Source organism: Notechis scutatus, chromosome 1 (assembly GCF_049901735.1).
Source record: "Notechis scutatus isolate UNSWTSFEM ecotype Mainland chromosome 1, rNotScu1.2, whole genome shotgun sequence".
Taxonomy (NCBI): Eukaryota; Metazoa; Chordata; class Lepidosauria; order Squamata; family Elapidae; genus Notechis; species Notechis scutatus.
The window spans coordinates 192,175,760-192,203,124 of NC_142009.1; the positions used below are offsets into that span (position 1 = coordinate 192,175,760).

Sequence of the window (27,365 nt, forward strand, 5' to 3'; positions counted from 1 at the left end):
CAGTCTGGTCTCCGTTTATTAAACCCATGCCTCAAACTTAACAGTCCAGATTTTGATCACATGACTGTGGGGACGCTGCATTGGTCTTAAGTTTGGGGACCGGTCGTAAGTCACTGTAACTTTGAACGGTCACTGCTTGTAATTGAAGATTCCCTGTAACCGAATCTTGCAAGTCACACTTCTTCGCCTTAAAGTTCAACAAAAGAGGGAGGTATTTGTCTGAGGGTCTTCCAAAGGTTATCTCATGGTTTTTAGACTTAAAAAATGTTGTATCCTCTTTTATTTAGGCAAGGGTTCCTGCCTATCTCTATCACGGCCATCTTCCTCCACAGAGTAGGACCTTTCTGTTATGTTTTCTTTATTGTTTATGATGGGTGGGGCTGTCCTTTTGGACGTAATTCAGATATGAAATGGATGGAGAGGATTTATGCTTTTATTCCTGCTCATTGTTTTCAATATTAATAGGATCTCCTTTGTAATATGGGATTGTGATCACTTGCTATGAAATGTGGTGGCACAGTGGTTAGAGTGCAGTACTGCAGGCTACTTCTGCTGCCTGCTTGCTGCCTGCAGCTTGGCAGTTCGATCCTGACTGGCTCAAGGTTGACTCAGGCTTACAACCTTCCGAGGTGGGCAAAATGAGGACCCAGATTGTTGGCGGGAAATATACTGACTCTGTAAACCGCTTAGAGAGGGCCGTAAAGCACTGTGAAGCGGTACATAAGTCTAAAGGCTATTGCTATGTATTTATGAGGCAAACTAAGTGAAATGGCTTTTCTGCAAAGACTTTTATAATGCCACAAGACAAAACACATTTAAAAAAATACATTTTTTAAAAACAGAAAACCTGGGTAGGCGAGGTTTGTGTAAGTGATAATTCTTTTGACGTTACAATTAGTAGATGTCCTAAAGGGATAGTTAACTGAAAAGTATTAGATAGAGAAGGCTGCTTCTTAACATCTATTGTCAGATTGGGTAATGAACATTTAGCATTCCTAAATGTAGATGGCCCAATTACAGATACTTCTGACTGAATACATAATGACTTTCGACATTTGTATATAAAGTCAATGGACCGTATAATAGGTGCAGGTGACTTGAATAAAACTTTGGATCACTTTTGAGACTGTAACACCTACCACTTCAGTTGTACACTCCAATTCATAAAAGTTTTGTTAAATTAATTTAATTTAATGATAATTGCTAGAAGTTAATTGAGTGGCTTTCAGCTTTATTTTAATCATTCCCAATGGAAATGTATCTCTTACCTCTGCATATAGGATTTTTTTTGGGCTAGTTTATTCTTGTTCTTTGACGTGTAAAATAAAAACATGTGAAGCTACAATTTTATTCTCACCTGAAACTTATTTCGTGAAAATTTACACACAATTATTTAAGTGGTCAGGAAATGTGTTTTTGATAAAAATATTCTTAAACAAATAGAACAGGTAGTAGATTTTTTTAGAACAGTAGAACAGTAGATTTTTTTTATATTAACAGGGTTAGAGTTGAATTACATTATTGTCTAATATAAAGCCTGGTTCCTTAACTGACGTTTTGGAATAATAAGCTTCATATACTGCTAAAGGAAAGGAAAATTACATTAAACAATGGAAATTAATTTCCTAGGATGTCCAAACAAATAATCTGTGTATGCTAGATACCTCAGAGAATGTTCAATAAGGGATGGCTACAATCACTTCGTTACTGGGCATGTAACTCAGCAGCTGGAATATTAAGCAATTGGTCTTATCCTCATATTGTTGCATTTTGGACTGACCAAGACTGGGTCAATCATGGAATATGAAGAATGCATGTATGAGGAATGAATGAATAAATGAAAATAGCAAGAATTGTGGATTTTTCAGGCACATGAATGGACCAAAATTATTATTCTTCCAACAGGAAGAATATCCATCAGGAAATTTGTGTTAATGGACACTTGATATATGTTAATTGTCCACATTTGACAATTAGTCTTTTTTTTTCTTTCTACAAAGAAGCATAGAAGACATCTTTTAAGCAATACAATAAACATTTCTGTATTTTTCTGTTGATGAGTTGCTCTGTTTATACTTCCTTTTTCTTTTCTTTGGTGTTGGAGGATAGAGCTATGTGAAACCTCATATGTGGTGGTCCTGTACAGAAGCTCAAAAATATTGGCAGAAAATTAGAAATTGGCTGGAAGAAATGACAAGAGAACAGATCGAATTCAAACCAGAGTCCTTTCTGTTAGGGATCTTTGATAAACAAATATCAAAAAAAGTGAAATATATAATAATACACATTTTGACAGCGGCCAGATTGGCTTTTGCACAATGTTGGAAGCAACCTCATGTTCCATCAGAGGAGATGATCATTCAAAAAATTTCAAGTTGTGCAGAAATGGACAAATTAACTTTGGCATTAAAAAATAAAGACACTTCAATATACTACAACAGCTGGAACTGCTGGTACAAATGGATAGACCAAAGACAGACTTCACACTAAAAGGCAAAAGAGGATAGGATGAATCCATAGTAGTGATACACAGATATATGTAAGGATTAGGTGTGTGTATATGGCATAAAATAAGGATAAAAAAGAGGTCTTAGAAACTGTTGAAGATGAGAATGTTTTTAATTGTTTTCTATTTTTTTTTTCTATTTTCTTCTCCCTTTCTTCTTTTTCTCTCTTTCATTTATGTATGTGTTGTTGGTTTGTTTTAATTGTAAAATCAATAAAATTTATTTAAAAAAAAAAAGAATGAAGCACCTCACACAACCACCGGTGACAAGAGTTAAAGCTGAAGCTCCATAAAAGTTTATTTTTACTATCTGGACTATTTTCGAACCCTGGGGGGGTGGGGCAGGAAGAAGGATCAGTACAGGTCATGGACAAACTTCAAGGCAGTCCATAGACATTTTTCATAGTGCTTCATATTGTGTGCACTGGCATTCAAGCTTATTTGCTTTTCTCCCATTCTCATAAATCACCACTGGCATAGTTCAGGTGCAGCAGAAACAGATGTGCCTTTTTCTTTTTTTGCAACTCTGATGAACTTTATTGGCTTTACACCTTTGGTTATTTTTCAAATCTGATTTATCCAAACATCACCCCAGATTTCATAACCAGAGAGGTCGAAAAAGTTGAATCTTTTTGCCTGTCCATAGGAGAGAAAAGTATTTCAGCAGCTTGAGAGCAGCGTTGAAAGGCGCCAGATTCTCACAAGACCGGAGCCATTTCTGCACGTTGGCTGGGACGGCTTCCATGCTGCCTGCCTGCTGAAGGGCGCACCAGGTCACGACATCAGCTACTGTCAATTTGTTGCCCACCAGCCAGGAGGTCTTGCCGAGGGTTGCATTCATGCCCTGCAGAACGGCTGCCTTTTCTTTATTGCGGAGGGCGGTGTCTACCCAGCTGTCTATCAACGTGGCTGCGATTGTGTTGTGCTTTGCGCCGAGCAAGGAGAATAAGAACCTAGTAATGTTCCCTTCACCTTCGATGGGGCACATGGTTTGAATGCTGAATTTCATCTGGGGTTTTGGCACATCTTTCCAAATTAAAGTAACGCCCAACTGGTATTTGTGGCACGGTTGTTTCTTTGCCTGCTCACCAAAGCATATGAGCAGCTTTTCTGGCAGATGTGCCTTTTTCCTTTGCAAGTCACACCATACAGGGGCGATCACCTGTATCGCCAAGCTTTAGCCTATCTACTCCATATGCAATAGCTACATACTGGAGGCATGCATTGGAAGTTTAGGGAACTTTCCCACAACAGAAGAATGGATGGAAAAAGCAATGGAACTAGCAGAAATGATAAAACTGGCTGCTTTAATTAGAGAAAAGAACATATCCAGCTTGTTTCTCCTTGGAAAATGCTTCTGGATTTGCGCTCAAAACAAGAAAATTTTTGTGTTTAAACTAAAATTTTTGCTGATTAAACTAGATCGGGGTATCAAACTCAATTTCATTGAGGGCTACATCAGGGTTGTGTTTGATCTTGGGGGGCCAGGGTAGGCATGGCCAGCTTGACATCACTCGTGTTGGGGGTGCCTGTGGTGGCCCAGCACTCTACCAGTGAAAACAGGCTCCCGAGCTCTGTATTCAGCCACAACAGACTCCTGAAGACCTCTGCCAGCAAAAATGGAGCATGTGTGCGTGTGTGTGTATGTGTGCGCGCAGGCGCACAGCCCTCCTGGGCCCCATTATCAGCTGCAACAGCCAGCTTCAGCCCTCTGCCAGTGGCTTCTCCAAGCTCTGCTTTTGCTGGCAGAGGCATGAGGGCCAGTCCTTTGCTGTTTGCAGGGTGGCCCGCGGGCCAGATCCAAGTACCCTGTTGGACAGATCCAGCCTGCGGGCCTTTGAGTTTGACACCCCTGAACTAAATGGTTGATATTTTTCAAGTTTTCTGGCTGCTTTAATTAGAGAAAAGAACATATCCAGCTTGTTTCTCCTTGGAAAATGCTTCTGGATTTGTGCTCAAAACAAGAAAATTCTTGTGTTTGAGTTTTGCTGATTAAACTAGATCAGGGGTATCAAACTTAATTTCACTGAGGGGGAATTGTAAGAGTCAAAATAGTCATGTCTACACCATTGAAGCCCCTCCCTTTTTCCAACTGTGCATCCCAGAAAGGTGGGGCTTCAACCACGCTTTTGTAAACTGCCATCAGGAATGTGGACATCCATCCCACCTGCACCTCTTCCCATGTTCCTGCTCAGCACATGGATACTGGGCTTAGAAAAGACTCAAGGATATAATAAAACCATGTCATCCTTTACCCTGGATACAGCTGGGATGAAATGAAACATGGAAGGGTTAAAGAGATGGGAGGCTCCTTCTTCAACATCAGCCTGAACGTCTTTATAGATTATGTCTGCCTTTTTTCTTCTTTCAATTGATCCATTGATAGTGCTATGGACAATTTATTGCACGATAGCCTTACTGTAAGTCACTGTAACACACAAATCAAATATTCTGATAAATAAATCAGAACAAGGGGAAGTAATATTCTTGGGGGGAGGGGGGAAGACAAGCCTTAAAGAGGCTTTGTCTTTCTCTCAGATGATATATGAGGCATAATCAAGAAGGTGCAGCAGCCTTCTCCAACTTAATATCCTCCAGAAACCTTGGACTTTGGTTTCCTGTAGTTATGCCCAACCTGGCCACTGAATTAACATAAAGACAAAAGCAAACAAATATTCTAAAAATGCATGTCTATGATATTGCTACAGTTTTTGAGAAATGTTGCATATAAATCCTTTCCATTAGAGCACGGGTGTCAAACTCAATCATGTCACGTGACATATTGTGACATTTTTTTTTGGCTTTGCGGAGCCAGGGTGGCGTGGCCTGCATGGGATGCATCCGGCCGCTTGCTAGAGCAATATTTCTCAACCTTAGCATTTTGTAGATGTGTGGACAACTCCCAGAATTCATGCTGCCTTCACTTATAAAGGTTCAAAAATTTTGTGGTAAGGGCTCGCTCAGTTCTGCCCTACAACAAATGTTAACAATGAGCTATGAATGGGTCCAAATTGAGCAGCTGCATATCCATATAGAGCCAGTTTGGTCTAATGGTTAAGGCACCACTAACCTGGATAGAAAGCAGAGGACTGTGAGTTCAAGTCCCAACTTAGCCAGGAAAGCCAGCTGGGCCTGTCACTCTCTCTCAGCCCAACACACCTCACAGGGTTGCTGTTGTGGGGAAAATAAAAAGTAGGAAAATGTGTTGGATATGTTCTCCACCTTGGGTTACTTGTAAAAATAATAAAGACAGGATACAAATAAAGATAAATATCACTTGGACTGAGCAGGGTAGGGTAGTGAAGCAAGTGTGATTAAAAAAAAAAGTAATACAAGAATGTACCAACGTGCCTACTGTCCCTGTCCTATTGTTTCTTTTTTTTCTTATTCATATCCATTTCATGTATTCATAACCATGTTTATACTTATACCTGTTATCTAATAATCACTTGACAAAATAAAATAAATGAATAAAATAATGTATCGTGCACAAACTGGCTAAAGATTTTCTTTTGTTTAGTTATTTTTACTCTCTCAAAAAATGGCAAATGGAAGTTATTACTTGACATTTTTGTCAATTTTGGAAAGTGGTTTGATAGAGGACCTGAATTACCACTCCTCTCTTGACATACATCTGAATTAAGTTACTCCTTGCTCAAATGAAAGCGAGTGGCTGTTTTTCATGCAAAATGCCAAGGCTGGCATTTCACACTTTTTTTCTTTTGCTATTTGTGGTGGAAACTTTGAACAGTCTAAGTCAGGGGTCAGGGAACTTTTACCTTTTACCCCCAAAAATTTATAAACGCCGACGTTACCCCCTTGATTTGAAAGGAAGGAAATCATACACTATTTGTATGTAAACCAGTGGTCCCCAACCTTTTTGTGCCAGGGACCAGTTTCACCCAGAAACACTTTTTCAAGGACGGGGGGGGGGAGAAAGAGTTCGAGTTTGGTGGTTTGCTTGCAGACGTTTCATTATCTGACTAGGTAACATCTGATGTTGTTACCTAGTCGGGTAATAAAACGCCTGCCAGCAAACCACCAAGTTCAGGGAACGCCAATGCCTCCTCATTGCAACCCTGAGTGACAGATAGTCCCTGCAGGACGGCTGAGAAGCCTCGCCTCTCGGCCCTGCCTTCATCAGCCCCATCCTCAGGTGTCTCCCTCCTCCCTCAGCCTCATCCCTCAGGTGTCTCCTCCCTCCCTCAGCCCCATCCCTCAGGTGTCTCCCTCCCTCCCTCAGCCCCATCCCTCAGGTGTCTGCCTCGTTCCTCTCTCAGTCGCTCTCTCACTTCTCACCAGCCCAGGAAGAAACTGCTTCAAAGAAGCCGGCAGGGTGGCTTTTCCTGTCGGTGCAGCTTCCCCAAGCGCCCGTTCACCCCCACCCCGCCGCCCACGGTTCAATCCTCCGTTCTGCCTGCCTGCCTTCGTTTCTGGTGGTTTCGAGCGCAGCTTCTCCGAAGCGCCCGTTCACACACACACACACACACCGGCTTCTTTGAAGCAGTTTCTTCCTGGGCTGGTGGAGGAGCGAGAGAGCGACTGAGAGAGGAATGAGGCGGGAGGAAACCGGCTGCTGAGCCAGAGAGCAGGACAGGCTTCCGTTGCTTCCTCCCTCCCTTCTCTCATTTGTGTCCTTGATTCCCGCAGCATTCACCGGCGAACAGAATGTCAGAAATAAAATGCCTGGGGTAATGAGAACGGTCGCGCAGCAGACTGTCCTCATTACCCCCAGGATTTTCAGTTTTACCCCATTTGGGGTAATTTACCCCTGTTCCCCGACCACTGGTCTAAGTCAATGGTCGCCAATTGGTGGGCCGGGGACCACTGGTGGTCCGTGAGAAAATTTTGGTGGTCCCCCAAAGCAAACCCCCCCCAAGCAATCCAGGTTGCGCAGGAACACAAGGCTGCGCCATCCAAATGGCCCACCCACCTGCTGCCCCCCCCTTTGGCCAAGCGCAAATATTACCTTGAGTAGAGCCATGTGAGCTGGAACTGGAAGGTAAGACCAATGGTGGGGGAGGGAAATCCACCTCGGGGTGGCTTGCTGACATTGGTGGGAAAGTCGGTCCCATATTCCAGAGCTGCAGTAGTCACAGAACTGGCTGTGACTGGATGAGCTGCTCCGGAATGACCAAAGGGCAAGTCTTGTGACTACTGCAGCTCTGGAATATGGGACCGACTTTCCCACCAATGTCAGCAAGGCGCCATCAGTCAAAATTCATATTAGTGGTCCGCAGGATTTAAAATTATGAGTTTGGTGGTCCCTGAGGTCCAAAAGGTTGGCGACCCCTGGTCTAAGTAGATTCAGTTATCTACCAGAGCATTTAAAACATTATCTTTTGATTTAAGACAATGCAACCACACCAATATGGGACAACCAGAGACATGTTAACATGAATACTTAGCAAAAGTTTTTTTTAATCAAATACTTGTCATCTTTTTCTTTTAGTACATTTTGTAAAAGCAATACCTGTATGCTGACTGGGAAACAAAAAGTCAGGTTTGATTCTCTCCTGCAAACCCAACATTTTAAATACTAAATCTGAATGAGAGCTATGGTCATGGACCATAACCTAGAGCATTCTGTGCAGTTAAAGTGCTGTGAAAGTTTTTATTCCAAATATATTAGATTTTGAACATATCCTTTGAAAGAAACAGACAATACTCTTAACATAAATCTTACTTTCTCCTTGTGTAGGACACCTTTATGTCATGATTATTATATTTAATTTCTCCTCAGTTTGGTGTAGTGATTAAGAAATCCGGCAAGACCTGGGAGACCCCGAGTCCCAGTTTTGCTTTGGTCATGACTATTTGTGTCTCAGTTCTTTGAGATGAACCAGACAAAGAGAGCAAAACTTTGAATAATACTTTTATTATAAGATTACGGTAAAAGAATTTTGCAAGTCTGAATATGGTTACCACTTCCCTTCCTTTATCTTGGTGAGAATTAGAGAAGATCTTATATGAGACTTTCTCAGGTTACATTTCTGTGTGAAGCTTACATTTCTTTTACCTGCCTAGTGTCTTGGTTGTGGCTCTTCCTCCTGTTCCTCAAAGTTATTCCTTCTTCCCATTATATCAGGTGACCATGGGCCAGTCTCTCTCAGCCCTAGAAAGCAGGCAATGGCAAATCACTTCTGAAAAACCTTGCCAAAAAAATCTTATCCAAGCAGTTGTCAGAAGTCAATACTGACTGGAATTTACTTTACATTACACTGATATTTGTTTTACATTTCAGAATACATATGGTGAACCTTTAGAATGGAACTTTTTTCTCTCTCCTATCAAGAGAGAGAGAGAAAAAAAATGCCGATTGATATCCAACATGTTGGGTGATACAGAAGAGAAAGTTAGTCATTATGGCAGCTGTGCACTCATGAACCAGATCACTATACTATCTACCCAGGTTACCCATATTATTGCTTTCCAAAATGTATATATTGGGACTACAACTCTGATGCCCTACAGCAGGAGTGTCAAACTCAATTAAATTGAGGGCTGCATCAGGGCTGTAGTTGACCTCAGGGGGACGAGTGGGTGTGGCTGACTGGGTGGGGCATGGCCAGCTGGATGGGCATGGCCAGTTTGACGCTACTCCCCAAACTGTCAGCATGTTTCCTTTTCACACTTGGGTAGACCAGGCCGAAGCCATACTGGCCCACTGTTTCCTCTTCGCATTGGGTAGACCAGGCCAAAGCCACGTCGGCTGGCCCCTTACATTTTCCAGGACAGCCCCATTGGCAAGATGCGGCCCACGGGCCTTATGTTTAACACCACTGTCCTAAAACAACAATCTTTGTTTCAACTCACCTGTAAGATATAACATTGGGCAAGGTTGATCTAGCAGCCCATCATAATCTCTGACTGAAACTGATCTTCTTCACTTATTTTTAGAAGTTGGGAGTCTAAACCTTGGCTTTCCACCCAAGGGAAAGAAAAAGAAGAAACATTTTACAGATGATAAACACTGAGATGCAATAAACAGCCTTGCTATATTATTGCCACGATAGCAGTACCTAGAATTCCCTTCAACAGATGCATGGAAGAATCTCTGCATTGGGCAAGTCACCACTAACAAGGAACACCAGACTTGCCGTGCAGAAAATCCATGGCTGAATCCCCAGAATGTCTACTTAAAGTATCAGGAAGGAGGTGACACAAAAAGGCACTTTATTGAACTTTGGAGACCTGCTATCAACTTGAAAAGAGATCATCATTTGCTGTGGTGGGAGACAACTCCTGGTTGTTTCCCTTTGTATTGTTATCCTTGAAATACTTTCAAGTATTTCTTCCGTATTGAAGCATGCAAAAAAGTTAAGAAACTTATTTCCCCAATGCTTTATAGGATTGCTCTGTGGACCAATATCATTCCATTGCACATTTTCACCTCTATTGCAGCTTGCACAGCGCTGATTATACAATGAAACTCTGACCTGAAACAGGCAACACCAAGAGAGAAGGCATTTATGGAGAAAAGCTGATATGGTATAACTGCTCCTCGGTGTGCCATTAGTATGCAGCAGAGACGTTTTTTACAGGCTGACACTTTGACAAGACATGGAAAGATGCTTGTCTGACCCTCTCCTTCTCCCCCCACCCCAGCTAAGATGGATGAAATGAGCCAGGGATAGAGCAATTACATCTTCCTACTGCAACAAATTAAATCAATCCCAGATTTACTGTCTTCTAAAATACCGAGTTAGATGTTGCATTCTCAAGAAAGACATACATAGCCTGGGGGATGTGTTTACAAATGCAGTTTCTGGACATCATACAGGGATCTGTTTTGCCCTGGAAATTTGCACTTAACTGCAGAACTTTCCTAAAACAATACTCAGGAGAGGCTAGATCAGTTCTTTAATCTTCAATTCCCTAAATCGTTAGCAATCCACATTAGTTAGGAAGTCTGGGAGAAGTCTACCTCATCAAGACAGAAGATTATGAAAGGCTGAGATACAGATAAAATCTTTTTTACATTATCTATATTATAAGTTATTTATAATTTCTCTTTTTAAGTTTGTTTTCTTTCGTTTCAATGTGATGGGCTGTTCAGAAAAAGGGAGGAGGCCTCACAATCAGGAGGCTATGTGTTCAATCCTAGGTAGAGGCTAATATTTGGAATAGACTCTCCTGCTTGAGCAGTGGGTTGGACTAGATGACCTTCAAGGTCCCTTCCAACTCTGTTATTCTATGAAATGTGTCTTCTAAATACTCTGAAAGGTATGAGGTCTCTATGTTTCAGAAACATTTTAAGCGTGCTTGACATATCTGAGATGACCAACATGTTGAGGCATGGATGGAAGAAAGCTAGAAAGCAAGTTCTTTGCCAAAAGCCTGTGATAAAATTATATTTGTGGAGAAGCTTTACACACACTTCTGAAATGCTGCCCACTTTGAAGTGGTGGTAGGGAAACCATACCTTTTTGATTGGCCCCATTCATTCCTCAAGTGGAAGCTTTGAACATGTTTGTTATTGGCATTTCGATGTGCTTGGACTCTGTTGTCCCCCAGATGCATTTATCATCTAGCCTGATTAGTTTTGAACTTCTTTTTTTGGGTAGATATTTCTTCCTTTGCTTGGAAAATCGGTCCTGTCACCCAACAATTTGACAGGGTTGCAATGTAATGACTCAGCCTCCACGCTGCACTGCTATTTTGGGAAATTACCTAGCAGGTTTGCATGAATAAATAGTTAGCTTCAGAAACTATCAATTTTGGTGTTATGAAAAAGAAAAGGATCTGAATTATTTAGGTTATCTCACTCCCTGCTTACAATACTAATGTGTGAGGGCATAGACACACATGCGCACACCCGTCCTACCGAGTGTTGCTTCTGTTGTTCTTTGTGGACAAACTGTGTTGTAATTTAAGTTTAAATCATATTTAAGACTGTTGAAGAATCACTGGCAGACAATCAAGAAAGAATAAAGTGAGCAAGTTTCCAGGTGATAATTTCTCAGGGAAAAAAAAATGATAGGAATAGGTTTAAAAGTAAAAGTTTTGGACTACAAGGTGACTGTTTTTAACATATATTTTTTCTGCAGAATAGAACAACCATATTTTGCCAGGATCTTATTAATTCAGCATTAATTCAGAAAAAAAATCATTTCTTTAATACCCCTAAAACAAAAAGGTTGCAATGCATAAGAAAATTGAATGGTAAAATCTCTCCCCAGCCCCCAATTCTCTTTCTTTTTATGAAGTAATAGCAATAGCAATTACAGCACTCTCTGAGTAGTTTACAAATACCAGCATATTGCCCCAAACAATCTGGGACCTCATTTTACCAACTTTGAAAGGATGGAAGGCTGAGTCAACCTTGAGCCAGTCAGGATCGAACTTCTGGCAGTTGGCAGAGTCAGCCTGCATTCTAAGCTTTAAGACCTATCTTTAGACATAAACTTTCTTCTGGAGCAAGATGCTTTATGGTTGGAAAGAATATTGTTCACATCCTTAGGAAATAATCGTAGCTTAATGAATAAGGTTATAAATAAGGTTCAGTAAGTTACCTGCATGCATTGAATTAGGCAGATCCATCTTGGACACAGCTCCAAATATTAGAGAGCATCACAGTTTTGCCAGCTGTCCTTGATTACTTCATTGAGTTCCTGCAATATTTTTTACACACACACACACACACACACACACACACACACACACTGACACTCCTTAGCAGACACTGAGGGAAACTTTTCTTTTTTTTCCTCCAACATACTTATTTTGATCATAGTAATGTAGATGCTAACCTAGATTAAGATCAACCTGATGATACTTTTTCACTTGAGAACAATGCAGAAGATTTTCAATTTTCACAGCTCTAACCTGTCCTTTAAAGTTAAAAACCTTGATGGCGAACCAGGCAAGACCCAGAAATGGGAGTGGTGATGTCTCAGGGAAAATAAAATTTCTTTTAACAGTTTCTCCAAGTCAGGGCCTGAAGGGGTCCTATCTCAAATCAGATAAGGAGAACAACTAGGAGGATTTGCATTTCCCGGTCCTACTATGCCATGTTAGCAGCAAACTGCTTTCTTTGCCACGTACCCAGTAGAGACTGTGACATACATAAGGATCCCTCTCCACCCAATCCTTGAGAAGACCATCATCTCGAGGGTAAAATATCAGAAAATATTCTTAACTAGTCAAACTCTTACCTACAAAAATCCCTGACGCTTGACTTGATTTGCTTCTCTGGAAATTATTTCTTAGTATTTTTTCTCTCCTTTGGATGTTCTGACCTTGGCTTGAAGTTATGAAAGTAACTTGATGGATTTAATGTACAGATAACAAATTGCAGAGTAAACAGATACTGTAAGAGCAATATAAGTCAGCTTGATTCCAGAGGCCAAGCCAACGGGGAGAGCTAAAATGAATTAGGTAAGGAGTTCAAGAAGAAGAAAAAAGGGAGAAGAATGACTCAAGAAGCTATTAGGTTCTGATGAATTGTATTTCAAGGTATGAGAGGTGACAAGGTCATATCCTAAGTAGTTACTAATTGAAACTATGAGGAACTGCCATTAACCTTTTCCCCTCTAAGTCAAGAGTTTGTGCTTGACTAATGTGAGAACCAAAGAAAAGCTGATAGGATGGCTACCTTTTACCAGACTATATCAACTGAAGGTGACTTTTTGGTTAAAAAAAAAAAACCCAGAAAGAAAACAGGATCATTCCAGCTCAGAAATCCAGAAAAAAAAAAAAAAATCTTGCAATGCTGTGAAAAGCGTCTGGTTTAAAAGAAGAGGAGGGACAAATTAAATCATAAGCGGTAGTTATGTAGGTAATGCCCAAGAATAAATTTAGATAATGCCTTCCCAAAAAGAAATTACGGATCATTAAAACATACATGAAGTCATTGTGATTGAAAGATAAAACAGGCATTTTCTCCATAAAGTTCTTGAGCTGTCACACTGACAGCTCTCTTCTTCATAAGTGGATTAAAGCCCAAGGAGGATCAACTATTTGTGAGTTGATATTCATCAGTGGGAACGTCTTGGACAAAAAGAAGGAGAAGCAGGAACATTAGGGGAAAGTGCCGATTAAAAATGTTTGAAGTTCATGATTTTAAAAGAAACTAAAACAGCATAGTCAAACACAAGTCTTGGATATGAGGAAAGCAGTTTTTAATAAACTCAAAGCAATGATAAATAGAGTCCCTTGGCAGGAGAAGCTAAAAGGATAAGGAGCTCAAGATGGATGAGAATTCCTAAAGAAGGAGATATTAAAAGAACAACTGGAAGCCAAGGAGAAAAGCAAAGAAAACAAAACGACAACCCAATATAGCTATACAAATAGATCAGTGAAGATATCAAAACAAAACAAAACAAAAAGACAAAATGAAAAAGGGCACAAAAGATGAATGCCAACAGGTAGACTAGTGCTGTGAAGATGGTATCAGGAAACGAAAAGTCCAGAATGGGCTGAAGCTAGGGGAGGATACTAAGAATAACATAAAGAGCTTTTTTAGACATTTTAAAGAAAATATGTTCTTCGGACATATTTAAGAAAAAAAGACGTATTTTAAATAAAAGAAAAATGAAACAGATGAAGAACTAAGCACCAGGTGAAGAACAGAAAATGATAACAAGTAAGAAAGAAGAGGCAGAACTATTTAACTCTTGTTTTGGTTCAGTCTTCTCCAATGAAACATTACATATCCTGCCAGAAAATTGCAAAGAGCAGTATGAAAAGACAGGCTTGAGAGTGATAAAATATCACATTTTAGTATTGGTATTTTCTTCATTTGGGGAGGGAAGGGAGGAGACTTTTTCTTCTGTTTCTATATTGTATTCAGCTTTGTTGGGGTATTTTTCCACGACATTATAGTTGTGCTTTTAAAGTTGTAGCGACATTTCGGCAGAATCTCATCTGCCATCATCAGGCTTGTGTATTGGGTTCGTCTGTGTGTCAGGCTTTTGCAGTCATTTCTGTTTTAAATTTGGGGCTAGCCTACTGCTGTGCCAGAATGTTTTTTTCTTCATCCTGATTGGTTGGGAGTCTTGGTCTGTGTTTATTGGTCTTGGAGTTGCTGTGTTCTGCTTGATTGGTGTTTCTAATATCTTCTGTCTGTTTTGTAGCGTTTTTTTGTCTTGATTAGCTGGCAAGCTGTGTTTCGTGTATTGGGGGCTTTCAGCATGGCTTGGCTTCAGGTGAATGGTCGTCTATCATTTATTAGGAAGCTAGGTTTCATCTGGGTGGCTGGCTGGGGTGTGTTTGGGCTGGAAGTATTGGGGGGGGTCTGTTTGTGCCCAGGTGTTTGCTTGGCTTGTGGTGTGGAGATTTTTTTGTTTGTGAGTGCAGGCTTCCAGATAATTGACAGTCTGGTGGAGTCATCTCTTCTATTCATGCTTTCAGGTCATTTTTCAATCTCTATGGCTTCTCTGATAATTCTGTAGCTAGGGTTTTTTATAGTGGCCAGGGTTTTGGTGCCATTGAAGTTGATGCTATGACCTGTGGCTTTCATGTGTTGGACTAGTGAGGAAGTGTGTTCCAGCTTTTTAACTGCATTTTTGTGTTCACCAAGGTGGGTACTTATTCTTCTATTGGTCTGTCCGATGTATGTGGCAGGGCATGATGCACAGGGGACTTCATATATGCCTTGGTTTTCCAGGTCAATTTTATCTTTGGAGTTGCTTAGAATGACTGCTATTTTTCTGTCTGTTTTGAAGGTAGTCTTGATGTGGTGCCTGTGTAGTATCTTAATGATTTTGTCTGTTGTACCTCTTATGTGGGGCAGGATAGCTGTTCCATAGGTCTGCTCATCTTCTAGGTCTCTATTATGCCTCAGTGTATTTTTGTGGATCAGGCCTGTGATTTTGCTTTTGTGGAAGCCGTTGGCTCTCAGTACTTTGGTCAGGGTGCATAGTTCAGTCTTTATGTGTGTCTTGTCTGCCAGGCGTTTGGTTCTGGCAATTAGTATTTTGGCCATGGAGTTTATCTGTGCTGGGTGGTGGTGGGATTGGGCGTTGAGGTAGTGGTTGGTGTATGTTTTCTTCTGGTATATGGTGTGTCCTAGTGTGCCATCTGTTTTTTTGTAGATTAGTAAATCTAGGAATGGTAGTTGTTTGTTTGTTTCTGTTTCCGTTTCCGTTTCCATGGTGAATTTGATTTTGGGGTGTGTGCACAACTATAATGATGTGGGAAAATACCTGAACAAAGCTGAATACCATACATATAAATATCCGCGAAAACTTAAGAATATCTATCTATCTATCTATCTATCTATCTATCTATCTATCTATCTATCTATCTATCTATCTATCTAATCATTTGTTAATTTTCTTGTATTAGTATTTTGTTGTACTTTTGTATTCTGTTTATTTCTTCTAATACTGTTTAAAAATCCTGTTAAAAACAAATTTGGAAGAAATCACCAAGGAAAGCTTATTTACTTTGAGAGAATTTAAGTGGTTAGGGGCAAATGAACAGTATACTAGAACAGGGGTCTCCAACCTTGGCAACTTTACAAAATTGGCACATGTTGGCTGAGGAATTCTGGGAATTGAAGTTCACAAGTCATAAAGTTGCCATGGTTGGAGACCCCTGTCCTAGAATTGTAATAGATTTTAATAAACTCAAAGCAATGATAAATAGAGTCTCTTGGCAGGATAAGGAGTTCAAGATGGACGAGAATTCCTAAAGAAGGAGACCCCTGTCCTAGAATACTGAAGAAAGTATCTTTAAAAAAAGGGAGGGGGAGAAAAACCTTCAGTAAGCTACTGATCAGCTTAACATTGATATCTGGGAAGATTCTAAAGCAGGTCATAAAAAGTTCCTTGGAAACAAAGCATTTATTATCAGAAAGCCTGACTGGGTGAAGAACAAATATTGCCAGACTGATCTTATTTTTTATTGATCCGTTAACTTCCTTAGTAGATTGTGGGAATGCTATGGCAAATTGCTAAGGTTTGATGCTCCATGCTTGCCTCCATAAGGTCTGAAGCTTTTTATTTTTTTTGCTTTCAAACCAATGCACAGATGGTGAGAAATAGCTATTTTAAGATCTCAAAGGATATCTTAACCATGTTTCTATCTTTAACAACCTTTATGAATGGAACTTGTAGTCCATTTTCTTGGCCCTTTTTGATTAGAGCAGTCCTAGCCTGCATTTTTATGTGTTTACGTTTGGATATTAAAGACGAGACCATCACTGCCTGAGAAACTCATTTCCTAGTTGGCTATAGAGGATGCAGTTTCCCTTCTCTCTGGCAAAAGGAATAAGAGCTGTTCTTGCTTTACGCTCTCCTTTTTATTTTCTGAGTCCTTCACCCGTGTGCCCTGGCACTGACACGAACCCTTGAGCTCTTTCTGCTTTCTGCCCAATTCCACTTCCACTAGATTCCTTTCCAGTGTTTCGGAAGAACCATCAGGAACTGGAATACAACAGATGGATAATGATACCATCACCGCTATAGGCAGAGGTATATAAAATAAAATGGTAGTCTCTATAAATCGCTGAAAAGGACACAAGTCTGCAGTTTGGAAAATGTGCAGAAGGAACATAGATAACCAACATCTGCCCATCCTTACACCTAAATTCATTTCGAAATCATTTGGCCATCAAGTCACTTATTCGTTTATCATTTATTTTGCTCAGCTGTGATAGCACTTCTAAAAGAAGACCTGCAATTGTGCATCAAAGCTAACGTTCAAAACTAACTGCCTGCAAAGGCAGCATGAAACTGATTTTCCTTCCTCTGAATACAACGACTGCCAAGTGCAAAGCATTCTGAAAGAAGCAGAAAGAGCCAGTCAGAGGGCTGTAATACAGCTTCTGTAAGTTATTCTTGTGTCCACTGGCTCTCAATCAATCTTCTGGGAGACTTTGGTTGATTTGTGCTTTTATCCTTCTGGTGTTCCAATCAAATGGTTCATTTATCTTCTCCGGTTGCAATCAATTTCCTTTTGACAAACCCACCATTACTGCTACTGCCTCTTCTTATTTTTGTCTATAATCCCCCCCACACACACCTTTTATCCTGGATGTGTGTTTGCTGATTTACCAGGACAGGCTCCGAAGTTTCTCTTCTGCTCAGCAGAAACAATGCAGCAATATGGCAGCAACTATCAAAGGAATCACTTTCCTTTGGTGATGGAAGACACTCCATATTGTTCTGCTAAAGGATACAAGGGTGGGGTTCATCAAGTCGTACAGCGCAAAATGGAAATAAAGACAGTCAGAAATCCTATGTAAATCCCTAAGACTCCAAAAGGTGATTTTAGCAGCTAGAATCCAGTTTTCTTATTGTGTCTACTCTTTGGAATGAATATATGTGAGAAAAGGTATTTTACTATAAGCAGATAAAACCTTATAGTGGTTCATCTGGCAATTAATGATATCCTGAAGCCTTTTCTTTCGGGTGAACCTTGCGGCAGATGTCCAAAAAAGGTTTTTGGTATAACGAAGGCACCACTTTGACTGGCTTCTCTCTCCTCTGTGTTTTGCCACAGAGGAGTGTTTTGTGGCAAAGAGAATAAAGCTGTGTAAATCAGCCAAGGGCAACCTCACAGGGAGAAGGGGTGGAATGGCGAGTTGCAAGGTCACTTGGGCGAGATAGGAAAAAACATGGCTCTTTAGTCTGCAAACAGATTTTCTCCTTTGAAAATAGGGAATTATTTTCTAATCGTGTTTTTAAAAACAACGGGAATGTAAAATTTTCAGGCATGGCAGGGAAGAGGAAATGCTATTTATCTCATTTTCATTTATGAGTGGTTTGAAGGTTTTCCTCTCTCCCCCACCCTTGCCCTTATCATAGCAGCTGGCAGCACCATCAACCTTAACTGACCTCCGAAACGCTAAACACTAAACGCTAACTTAGTGCTCAGATGCGAGACGACTAGGAAATCCCAGATCTGTAAGGTAGATTGGGAACTTGGAAAAAAAAAAAGCCCAGGTGAAGGTAATGGAAAATACATATCTTGTTGTCAAGAAGACTCATGGGGGGTCAAGGGAGGGAACTTGAGGGATCGTTTCAGCTTTGACTTTCTACTGTGGTTTAAACCTTTTTCTTTAAGATGCACGGATGCCCAGTGAGCACCACAGCTGCCTTGTTCCCAAGGAATTTAGGAAGGCTTACTGGTGGGAAGTGGTGGGAAAAAAATCTTGTGTTATGTGCTATCCGGATATCCTTCCTCTAATGGCTATGTCTGGCCTTCCTCTATTGCAGGGATGGCCAAATGCTTCAGCTCATGGGTTGAGTTTCAGATTGACCCTCCCCGCAAACATTCAGGATATGGAAATAATTTAATAAATACTACTTTAATAGTACTACAAACAGTAACAATAGCAATACACTTAGACTTATATACCACATTACAGTGCTTTACAGCCCTCTCTAAACAGTTTACAGAGTAGGCCTATTGCTCCCAACAATCTGGATCCTCATTTTACCCACCTCAGAAGGATGGAAAGCTGAGTCAACCCTGAGTCGGTTAGAATTGAACTGCTGAACTGCTGGCAGTCAGCAGAATTGGCCTGCAATACTGCATTCTAACTACTGCACTACCCTGGCTCTTATAATAATAATATCAACCCCTTGGATACACGTAGTCCTCAATTTACGACAATTCATTTAACAACTGAACAACAAGAACAGCACTGAATGAAGTGACCTAGGTATTCCCACTTATAAGTGCCCCATGATCACATAATCAAAATTCAGGCACTTGGCAACCAGCGTGTTTTTATGACAGCTGCAGTGTCCCAGGGTCACATGATTGGCATTTGAGACCTTTTCATGGGGCTTCGGACCAGCAAAGACAATGGGGAAAGCTGGATCGTCTTAATGACTATGTGATTCACGTAACGGCTATGGCAAAAAGATCATAAAATCAGGAATAACATATTTAACAAATGCATTGCTTAGAGATGGAAGTTCCAGTCCCAACTGTAGTTGTAAGTCAAGAATGATTTGTAGACCCATTGCCTCTTGGGGGTCAATACTGGTCACTTTGGGGAACCTTACATGGAAGGGTCGCAAGACAATATAGGGAGAGAGAGAGAGAGAGGGATGGAGGGAGGGAGAGGGAGAGACAGAAAGAAAGAAAGAAAGAAAGAAAGAAAGAAAGAAAGAAAGGAAGGAAGGAAGGAAGGAAGGAAGGAAGGAAGGAAGGAAGGAAGGAAGGAAGGAAGGAAGGAAGGAAGGAAGGAAAGAAAGAAAGAAAGAAAGAAAGAAAGAAAGAAAGAAAGAAAGAAAGAAAGAAAGAAAGAAAGAAAGAAAGAAAGAAAGAAGAAAGGCGGGCAGGCAGGCAGTTGTAACCATGTTGCAGGACTCAATGTGGGAAATTGGGACTATCTGGGAAATGTTCTCTTCCCCCAAATAATATTTGAGAAAGAGTTAGCATTTCACCCATACCCACCAAATAAATGACAGAATGCTTCCTTGAGGTAGTGATGGGTGTATTCAGAGATACATTCAAAGCAACTGCGAGAAACTAAATAGACTATGTTTGTTCCATCAGGCAAACACAGACAGATAGACAGATATGCACCCAGACTCACAGAAACATTTGATGCCTGCTGAAGGAAGCTATTTTCCACACCACATTAAGGCCATGTTTCCAATAATTGGCTTTGTTAAGTTAAATACCAGTTCTCAACACATGAGGGCACATTCACACAAAATATTTTCTATGCGTCACCATGTAGTACCGTATCTTTCTAATTTCAGGATGAGCTTTGAACATCAGACCTAGCATCCTTTCCCAGACAATCATCCCACTAAAACCCCACTGCCACAGGGCATCTTTGCTCCTGTCGAGGGCTGAAGACTGACCAGTTTTGTAACTAATAGTAATCTCCAGATTAACAATGACAGATTTTGAGCGCACAGGAGGTTAAAGGGGTAGATTCAAAACTCTAAAACTCAAATACAAGTCTGTTGTATCAACAGATATGTAGAAAAAAGAGATCAATTTCATACAGAGAACTATAGTGAAAAATTCATTTCTATTTTCTTGTCTCAAAAAACCCAAAAACAACCCCTTTTCCATGTTTCAGACTCTCATTGCATTAACAAATGTAACGTTCCCTCAGTTTATTTTATTATTCAACAAAATGTTACCCATTTTGAACCTTTTTGTTATATATAAAATGGATAAGTGCTTTAGGCATACAAAAATGTACCCATAAAGACTTTATTTTTCTTTTTACCTTTAAAAAAATATCCATATCACTGTCATTGACATGGTGAAACATTTCACATTTACGGCTATCACAGTGAAAACACGGGGGCAAGGAGGTTTGTATATTTACAAAATTCCTATTTATAGCATAAAATTATAAAACCATAAAGTGTAAGGGTTGGAAATAACTATTCATCCACTTAGACTTATATACCACTTTTTAGTGCCTTACAGACCTCTCTAAGCGGCTTACAAAGTTAGCATATTGCTCCCAACAATCTGGATCCTCGTTTTACCAACTCAGAAGGATGGAAGACTGAGTCAACCTTGAGCCATTCAGGATTGAACTCTTGGCAGTGGACAGAGCCACCCTGCAATACTGCATTCTAACCACTGTACCACCACGGCTCCTGGAGGTCATGTAGTCCAACCCAGTACAGAAAGCAATTGTTGTATCTTTCCTAGCAGATAGTCATCTAGCTTCCACCAATGAAGGTCCAACCCTCCTCAAACAGTCTGTTCTCATGTCAAAAGCAGGGAGCAACTTACTGCTTTCTGCTGCTAGTACTTTATCACTAAATGTTAGATACATCATCTCATTCCCAAAATGCATCCCTCACAATGCAGAATAGAGAAGAGATCACTGTTACTTTCCATCTCCATCCTGCTGCATACATAAAGAGGTTAAGGCTGGAATAACCCAAAGTTCATTCCTTTGGAAACGTCTCTGCTAATTGCCTACAATATTCTTTCCAGTGGCCCTTTAAAACAGACAGATATAAAGATAATGGTTGCTTATTCCTCATCCTTTTCTCTGCCTGCTTTTCTCTATTTTATCTGTCAGTTAACCATTTTGTTCTAGGCTAAGGTCTAATAAATAAATGCATTGAGTGGGATATGACTTTGCTCTGATCTTGATACTGGCTTTGACAGGAATATGTTGGGGAGAGACTAAACTGGAAATTAACCACAGGTAATTTGTCAAATGCTAATTTTTAATTTTTGTGCATTATTTCCTGCAGCAGAAATAATCAGTTCGAATGGGAATTCAAGTAACTCTAGCTGAGTATAAATTTAATTAATGCCATTGTATTTCAGGGAAAATTCCAGTCATAATTATGAATAATTGAAAATGTAATCCTGCATGCTCAGCATCTAACTTTAAGTAGAAATTATAGCCACGTTAGCTTGTTAAACACAATCATAAAGGACAAAATAGCCAAGATGAGACGCTAACATTTAAAAGATACAGATAACTAATTTCCAGGAAGCCTACCCACAATTTTTTTTAAAAAGAGTCAGATCCTTTTAATAATCATGTAGATGAAATGCCACTTTATAAATGACTTCATCATTAAATTCAGCTGGAGACACACACTTATCAAGTCTGTGATTCATGTGTACCATATAAATAGTTTCATAACAACATTTCCAACAAGAGCACAAAAGTAAATAAAATAAGAATGATTAAATATGATCAAGAACAGAATTCAACCATCTCTGGCTTTCAGTGGGGAATTCTGGTAAATTGATATCTCCATAGGAATGGAGAGACATCATGGCCAAGAATACTGATTAGAGGACTGAAATCTTCTTGTATCAAGGGAGATCGTGAGATAACCCTCAAACTTTTTCAGATTACACAAATAAATAACAGCCTTTAAGGATTTAAAAATAAAAAAAATTTTTTTTTTTTGCAAAAAGTTTAACAAAAACAAGATATAAGAAAGTTTAAAAACAGATATAGAGGAACAGTTAATTTCCTCTTTTTTTTCTTTTTACTATTTTCATTCTTGACAAAAGTACTTTGGCATAAATTTGAAGTAAGCTAGTCAAAGAAACTAGCCTAATCTGGTATCTTTACTAATCTCTTAAAACAGAGATTTTGCCAAAGACTTTTTCAGATTATTGTGAGGGAAATCTAGGGAGGGAAAGGAAATCTAGATCTTTTAGATCAGGGCTGTCAAACTCACGGCCTGTGGGCCAGATGCGTCATGTGCTGGCCACACCCATGCCTGGTTTAGCAAAGTGGGAAAAAGTCCTGATACGCCACGTGATGCTGCCATGATGATGTGAATTTGACACCCCTGTTTTAGATGGAGATTAAATGAAGCAATGGAAAGAAGCAATTGTTGAAGACTGCAAAAACAAATTAAGAGGTTTGTTTTTTAAAAAAAAAAATAATTTAAATAAAGGCATGAATATAATAATGGTTTGGGATGCAAGTAAAAGCTTTATTAAAAGTTACCTGATCAACATAATCCTGAATCTAAGAGGAAGAGGCAAGAGTAAATACAAAATATTTTGGATTAAAATGGAAAGAAGAATTATTAAAGCACTCCCCATGGAATACAAGCATCTCTCAATAAATTAAGATTTTTCAGCAACAGTGATCCTATGTGAGCAATAAAAGAATTAGAAATAAAATTGAACTTAGCAAAGAAAAAAGAATTTGCAAACAAATTCTGGGGAAAGGGTTGGCTTATAAAGTAAATTGTGAAAAGAAAGAGAAAAGGAACCAATATTGAAATTACAAAAGGGAGCTACTATATTAATGGATAACATGGTTATATTAAAAAAAAATAGCAGTAGTATTCTAATTTGCATGAAAGACACAATATAGGTCTAGGAAGAGAGACTTCTCTGCTGCTGCTGCTGCCATCCTGCCTCCAGAGGTGAAGAAAACCCCCAGTCTTATGGCCTTCTGCAAAGGTCTTAAAATTTGGCTCTGTGGCCTTGTGTGGAGGGCACAGAAGACCAGGACACCGCTGGGCTGGCTGGTGAGGGCCCTCCCACCTTTATGATCTGATGTTAAATGACCATCTTAGGGTTTTCCCCCTTTTGATGTTTGTCATTATTCGATAATTTTTAAAAATGTTAACTCTAATTTAATTTTTAATTTTAATTCATTGTTTTATTGATTGGTTATATTATATTGGGCACCCCCAGAGATGAGGAAGATGGGTGGTTTAGAAATGTGAAGTATAAATAAATAAATAAGTATGTAGATAAGTACATAAATAATTCATTTGAGAATAGCAATTAGTACAGTATATTAGAAAACAAAATTTACCAAGGATTACAGAATAACAAAGGCAAATTATGAAGGGACATATAACAATAAGGAAAGTTCTGGAAACCATATAAAAAGGGTAAACCAGGAAAGATGTCTGGACCAAATAGACTCTCAAGTTTGAGATATAACTGCTTGAGGATGAACTGCCTCTCTCTTGTTTATTTTAGATCTTGAAGTGCTGAAAAGAAACTTAAGGCAAGACCTGAGGATTGTGAGTGTAAAGATTTTAAAAAGCGACACATAAATTAAGAGATTTTGTAGGTGATTTGGTGTTGGTTCTGGAAGATCCTTTAAAGAGAATTGAATGAATAATGGGTAAATGAAAAGAATTTGATACATTAGCAGGTTTCAAGATTAACAAACAAAAGACAAAGATGGTAGCAAAAATATGAAAATACAAGATGATACATCTTTATTTATTAATTAAATTTTGTTTATTTATTTATTACATTTTTTGCCACCCATCTTGCCTGCAAAGTGAACCTGGGTAGCTTAATAATTGATGAATAAAATGGGTTTTTAGATTGAGAAGAAGGTATATTTGGGTATCACAATTATGAACCATGTACTGTTTCAAAATAATTATGTTAAGATGTGGAAAGAAGTAAAAAAAAGATACAGTAAGATTAATCAAAGTACTATTATCATTGTTGGGGAAAATTTCTGTGATTAAGTTGGATGTGTTAAGGAAAATTTTATCTTTGTTTCAGACAATAGCTGAATTGTCTGAAACAGGGTTTTCACAAATGATGGGCCATTTAAACAATAGCAGAAAGATATACTGCACATATATTTGTATGGCAGGACAAAAAAACCACAAATTAAACATAAGGTATTACAAGATGGAGAGTTAAAAAGAGGATTGGGTCTATCTGATTTAAAACTGAAGATGATGGAACTCAAGAGATGGTTAGACTGACTTTTTCGATTACAGAAAAGGCAATACCTACAACTGAGAACTGTCTGGAAATTCCTTATAGACTTTTTGCTTGAAACAAAAAAAAATGAACTCATGATTCATGGTTTCGATAATTAGAAAAAAAATCTAGTTAATAAAAAATGAGATTTTTGTAACCACAAAGTAAGAAATAATTTTAATTGTACTTGTATTTCCTGCAATGAAACTTAGAAGCTTCTTCTTTCTATTTCTTCTTATCTTTTCTTTTGCATTTTTGTCTTCTTTTTCTCTTCACTCCTCTCACTCTTTTATTTTGTATTTGTTTTTATCTTCTTTTAAACACACACACACACACACACACACACACACACACACACTGCAAGCATCTGTTTTACAGCTAAAAAAAATCCTTGGTTCAGAATGCATTCACATAATTGCAATCCTACAGATGGCTACTTAACAGTATGTCCCCTCACAGCCAAAGTACTCATTCATGGGATTACCGATCTGATAATGCACAGAATTTTAATCACAGTTTTGGTCAATACATTAGTTTATATTGTTGTGTAATACCACTTACCATACCGATAGCAGGATCAGGCCAAATTTCTTCACAGATCCGCCATATGGATTCAACCACAGATTAAATGATAATCTCCAGCAGAGTGTTTTGTTCAGAAGTACATAGTCTGAAATTAGAAGAGATTTTTTTTAATTGTTTTACAAGACAACAATATTAAAACTTTAGAACAGTGTTTATTTTGAGAAGTCCTTTTCAAAACAGTATGTAGGGAGCTTATACTGAAGTTACATTTGGGTTTTTTATTCCATTCACACAGGCGATAATGTTGATTACCCCTAAAGGGCTTCAGAATCTAGAGAAGAAACAAGAAATAATAAACCAAAGATGAAAAGCCTGAGAAAAAAAGATAACCAAACCAAACCCAAAAATAGTCAGGACAAGGGATGACAGATGGAGCAAAACCAAAAGGATGGGACTGAGGCTGAAACCCTTTTGGTTGCCTCTGTGTTTTGCTAATATTGTAGAATTAAAATTGAAATACAAATACAGTATAGTGCATATACCATTTTAATGATTTTAATGCATAGGCAATGGAATGTAAATCCGCTATAGTAGAAGGCACTGAGTGACACAAAGTTCTTCTTATGAATTTGGACATCTGATCCTGCATTATCTGATTTTCTCTGAATGCTTTAAAAATGGTGTTTTCTATCTGACCTATATCAGAGTCTGAATCTACACAGCCAATCAACTGATGGATTACAGCAGACTCTCCTACTTCAAGAACAAAACATATCATTAATTGGGTAAAACTGAATGTGAACCAACTGGTTTTTGGCTGAAATTTGTCACCAATGTATGCATTTTCTATGGAGAATTTTTAGCTATCTGTACTATAGGATCCATGAGCAACCGCTTGTAGTAGACCTTTAATTTAATAATATGTGTTCCTTTGGAGTTTTTGGAATTTTTATCTATCTTTGTTGCAAAATATTATCAGAGTTTTACGTGATTCCTACTGCTATACAAAGGCAGCATAGATATTTCCATTTGTAATAGCAGATGTCAGCATTCCAGGTAACAACTTCCAAAGAAAAAGACTCAGAGAATTCCATCTTCTCAAAAGACAGCAGACACTTCTTGAAACTGGTGTGCAGTTTCTTATATTCTATATAAGAATTTGGTCCACTATTCCATGGAGATCTGCTTCAACTAAGATTTTCCAGAATAAATAAATTTGAACCAGTTTGGTATAATGGTGGTGCTGGTCTACAAACTAGGAGGCTGTGGCAGTGAATTCAGCTGTTCATATTCTCTTAGCCCAACCCACCTCACAGTGTTGTTGCTATGGGAAAAACAGAAGGTGGGAACATTAGATAAAGTACTTATGTAGCCTTCAGTCGATGAGATAGATGTTCTGACCCAAGCCTTGTTCAAATTAAACAAACACAAACTGTGTATAAAGCAAACCTTTTTTTTGCATTCCCAGCCAAGAGTCATTTAAATTGAATTGTCTGAGTTAAAAGCAAGCCCTTTGAAGGTTGCAAAAGGCTGCCAAGAACAGAAGTCTAATTACTGATAAATATTAACCAACAGAACTTTCAAAAACAAACGAGTTTGCAGGGCTTCAACGAGGACTCAGAGTCTAAAGAACTTCTTTGCTTCCTGCAAAGAGCACATCCCCGAGGGCTGGTTTTTATCCCTTATGGGAGAGGCAATCACCTTCCAGCCTTACTCCCAAGTCGCCCTTGCTGCTTCAGCTGCTCTCTCCTTTGAGCAGCCCTGCGCACACGTGCACTGGGCACAGGCTCCCCGGGGTCCTCTGCTTCACTGCTGCCAGACTCCAAAAGCTCCAAAGGCAGCACCCCACTCTCCGATAGTCCTGGCCTCATCCCTGCATCAGATGCAGGACCCTTGTCCAAGTCCTCGCCAGGCTCCCTGAAGTTCCCTTTCATCCTCTCTGTCAGAGACCTCTGCCGTCTGCACCTGCTGCCAGCGAACCACAACAATAGATGATAGATGTATATACAGATAGAGAAGATAGACATCTAACAAAAGCAGCAAATAATAATAGTAGTAAGTGGAGCACCCAGTTAGCTGCTGCAAAATCATACAGCTTGATCACAAACAACAAAGTAGCAACAATGGGGCACTGGAATATCTGCAAGAAATACCTGCAAACAAGAACCGCGTGGGACCGTGAAACAGACAAAGTAATAGAAAATGAAGAAGCCACAAT

The 27,365-nt window shown here is 39.3% G+C and overlaps 1 protein-coding gene across 4 annotated transcripts in view; it reads right to left on the reverse strand.

The window, feature by feature from the left end:
* Positions 1–27,365, reverse strand: part of B3GALT1 (beta-1,3-galactosyltransferase 1) — a 411,692-nt gene that overhangs the window by 78,229 nt on the left and 306,098 nt on the right. For all 4 annotated transcript variants that reach the window (XR_015746520.1, XM_087949791.1, XM_087949792.1 and 1 more), the window contains one exon: positions 25,184–25,292. The gene's annotated coding sequence lies outside the window, so the exon portion shown is untranslated. The remainder of the gene's footprint in view (positions 1–25,183; positions 25,293–27,365) is intronic.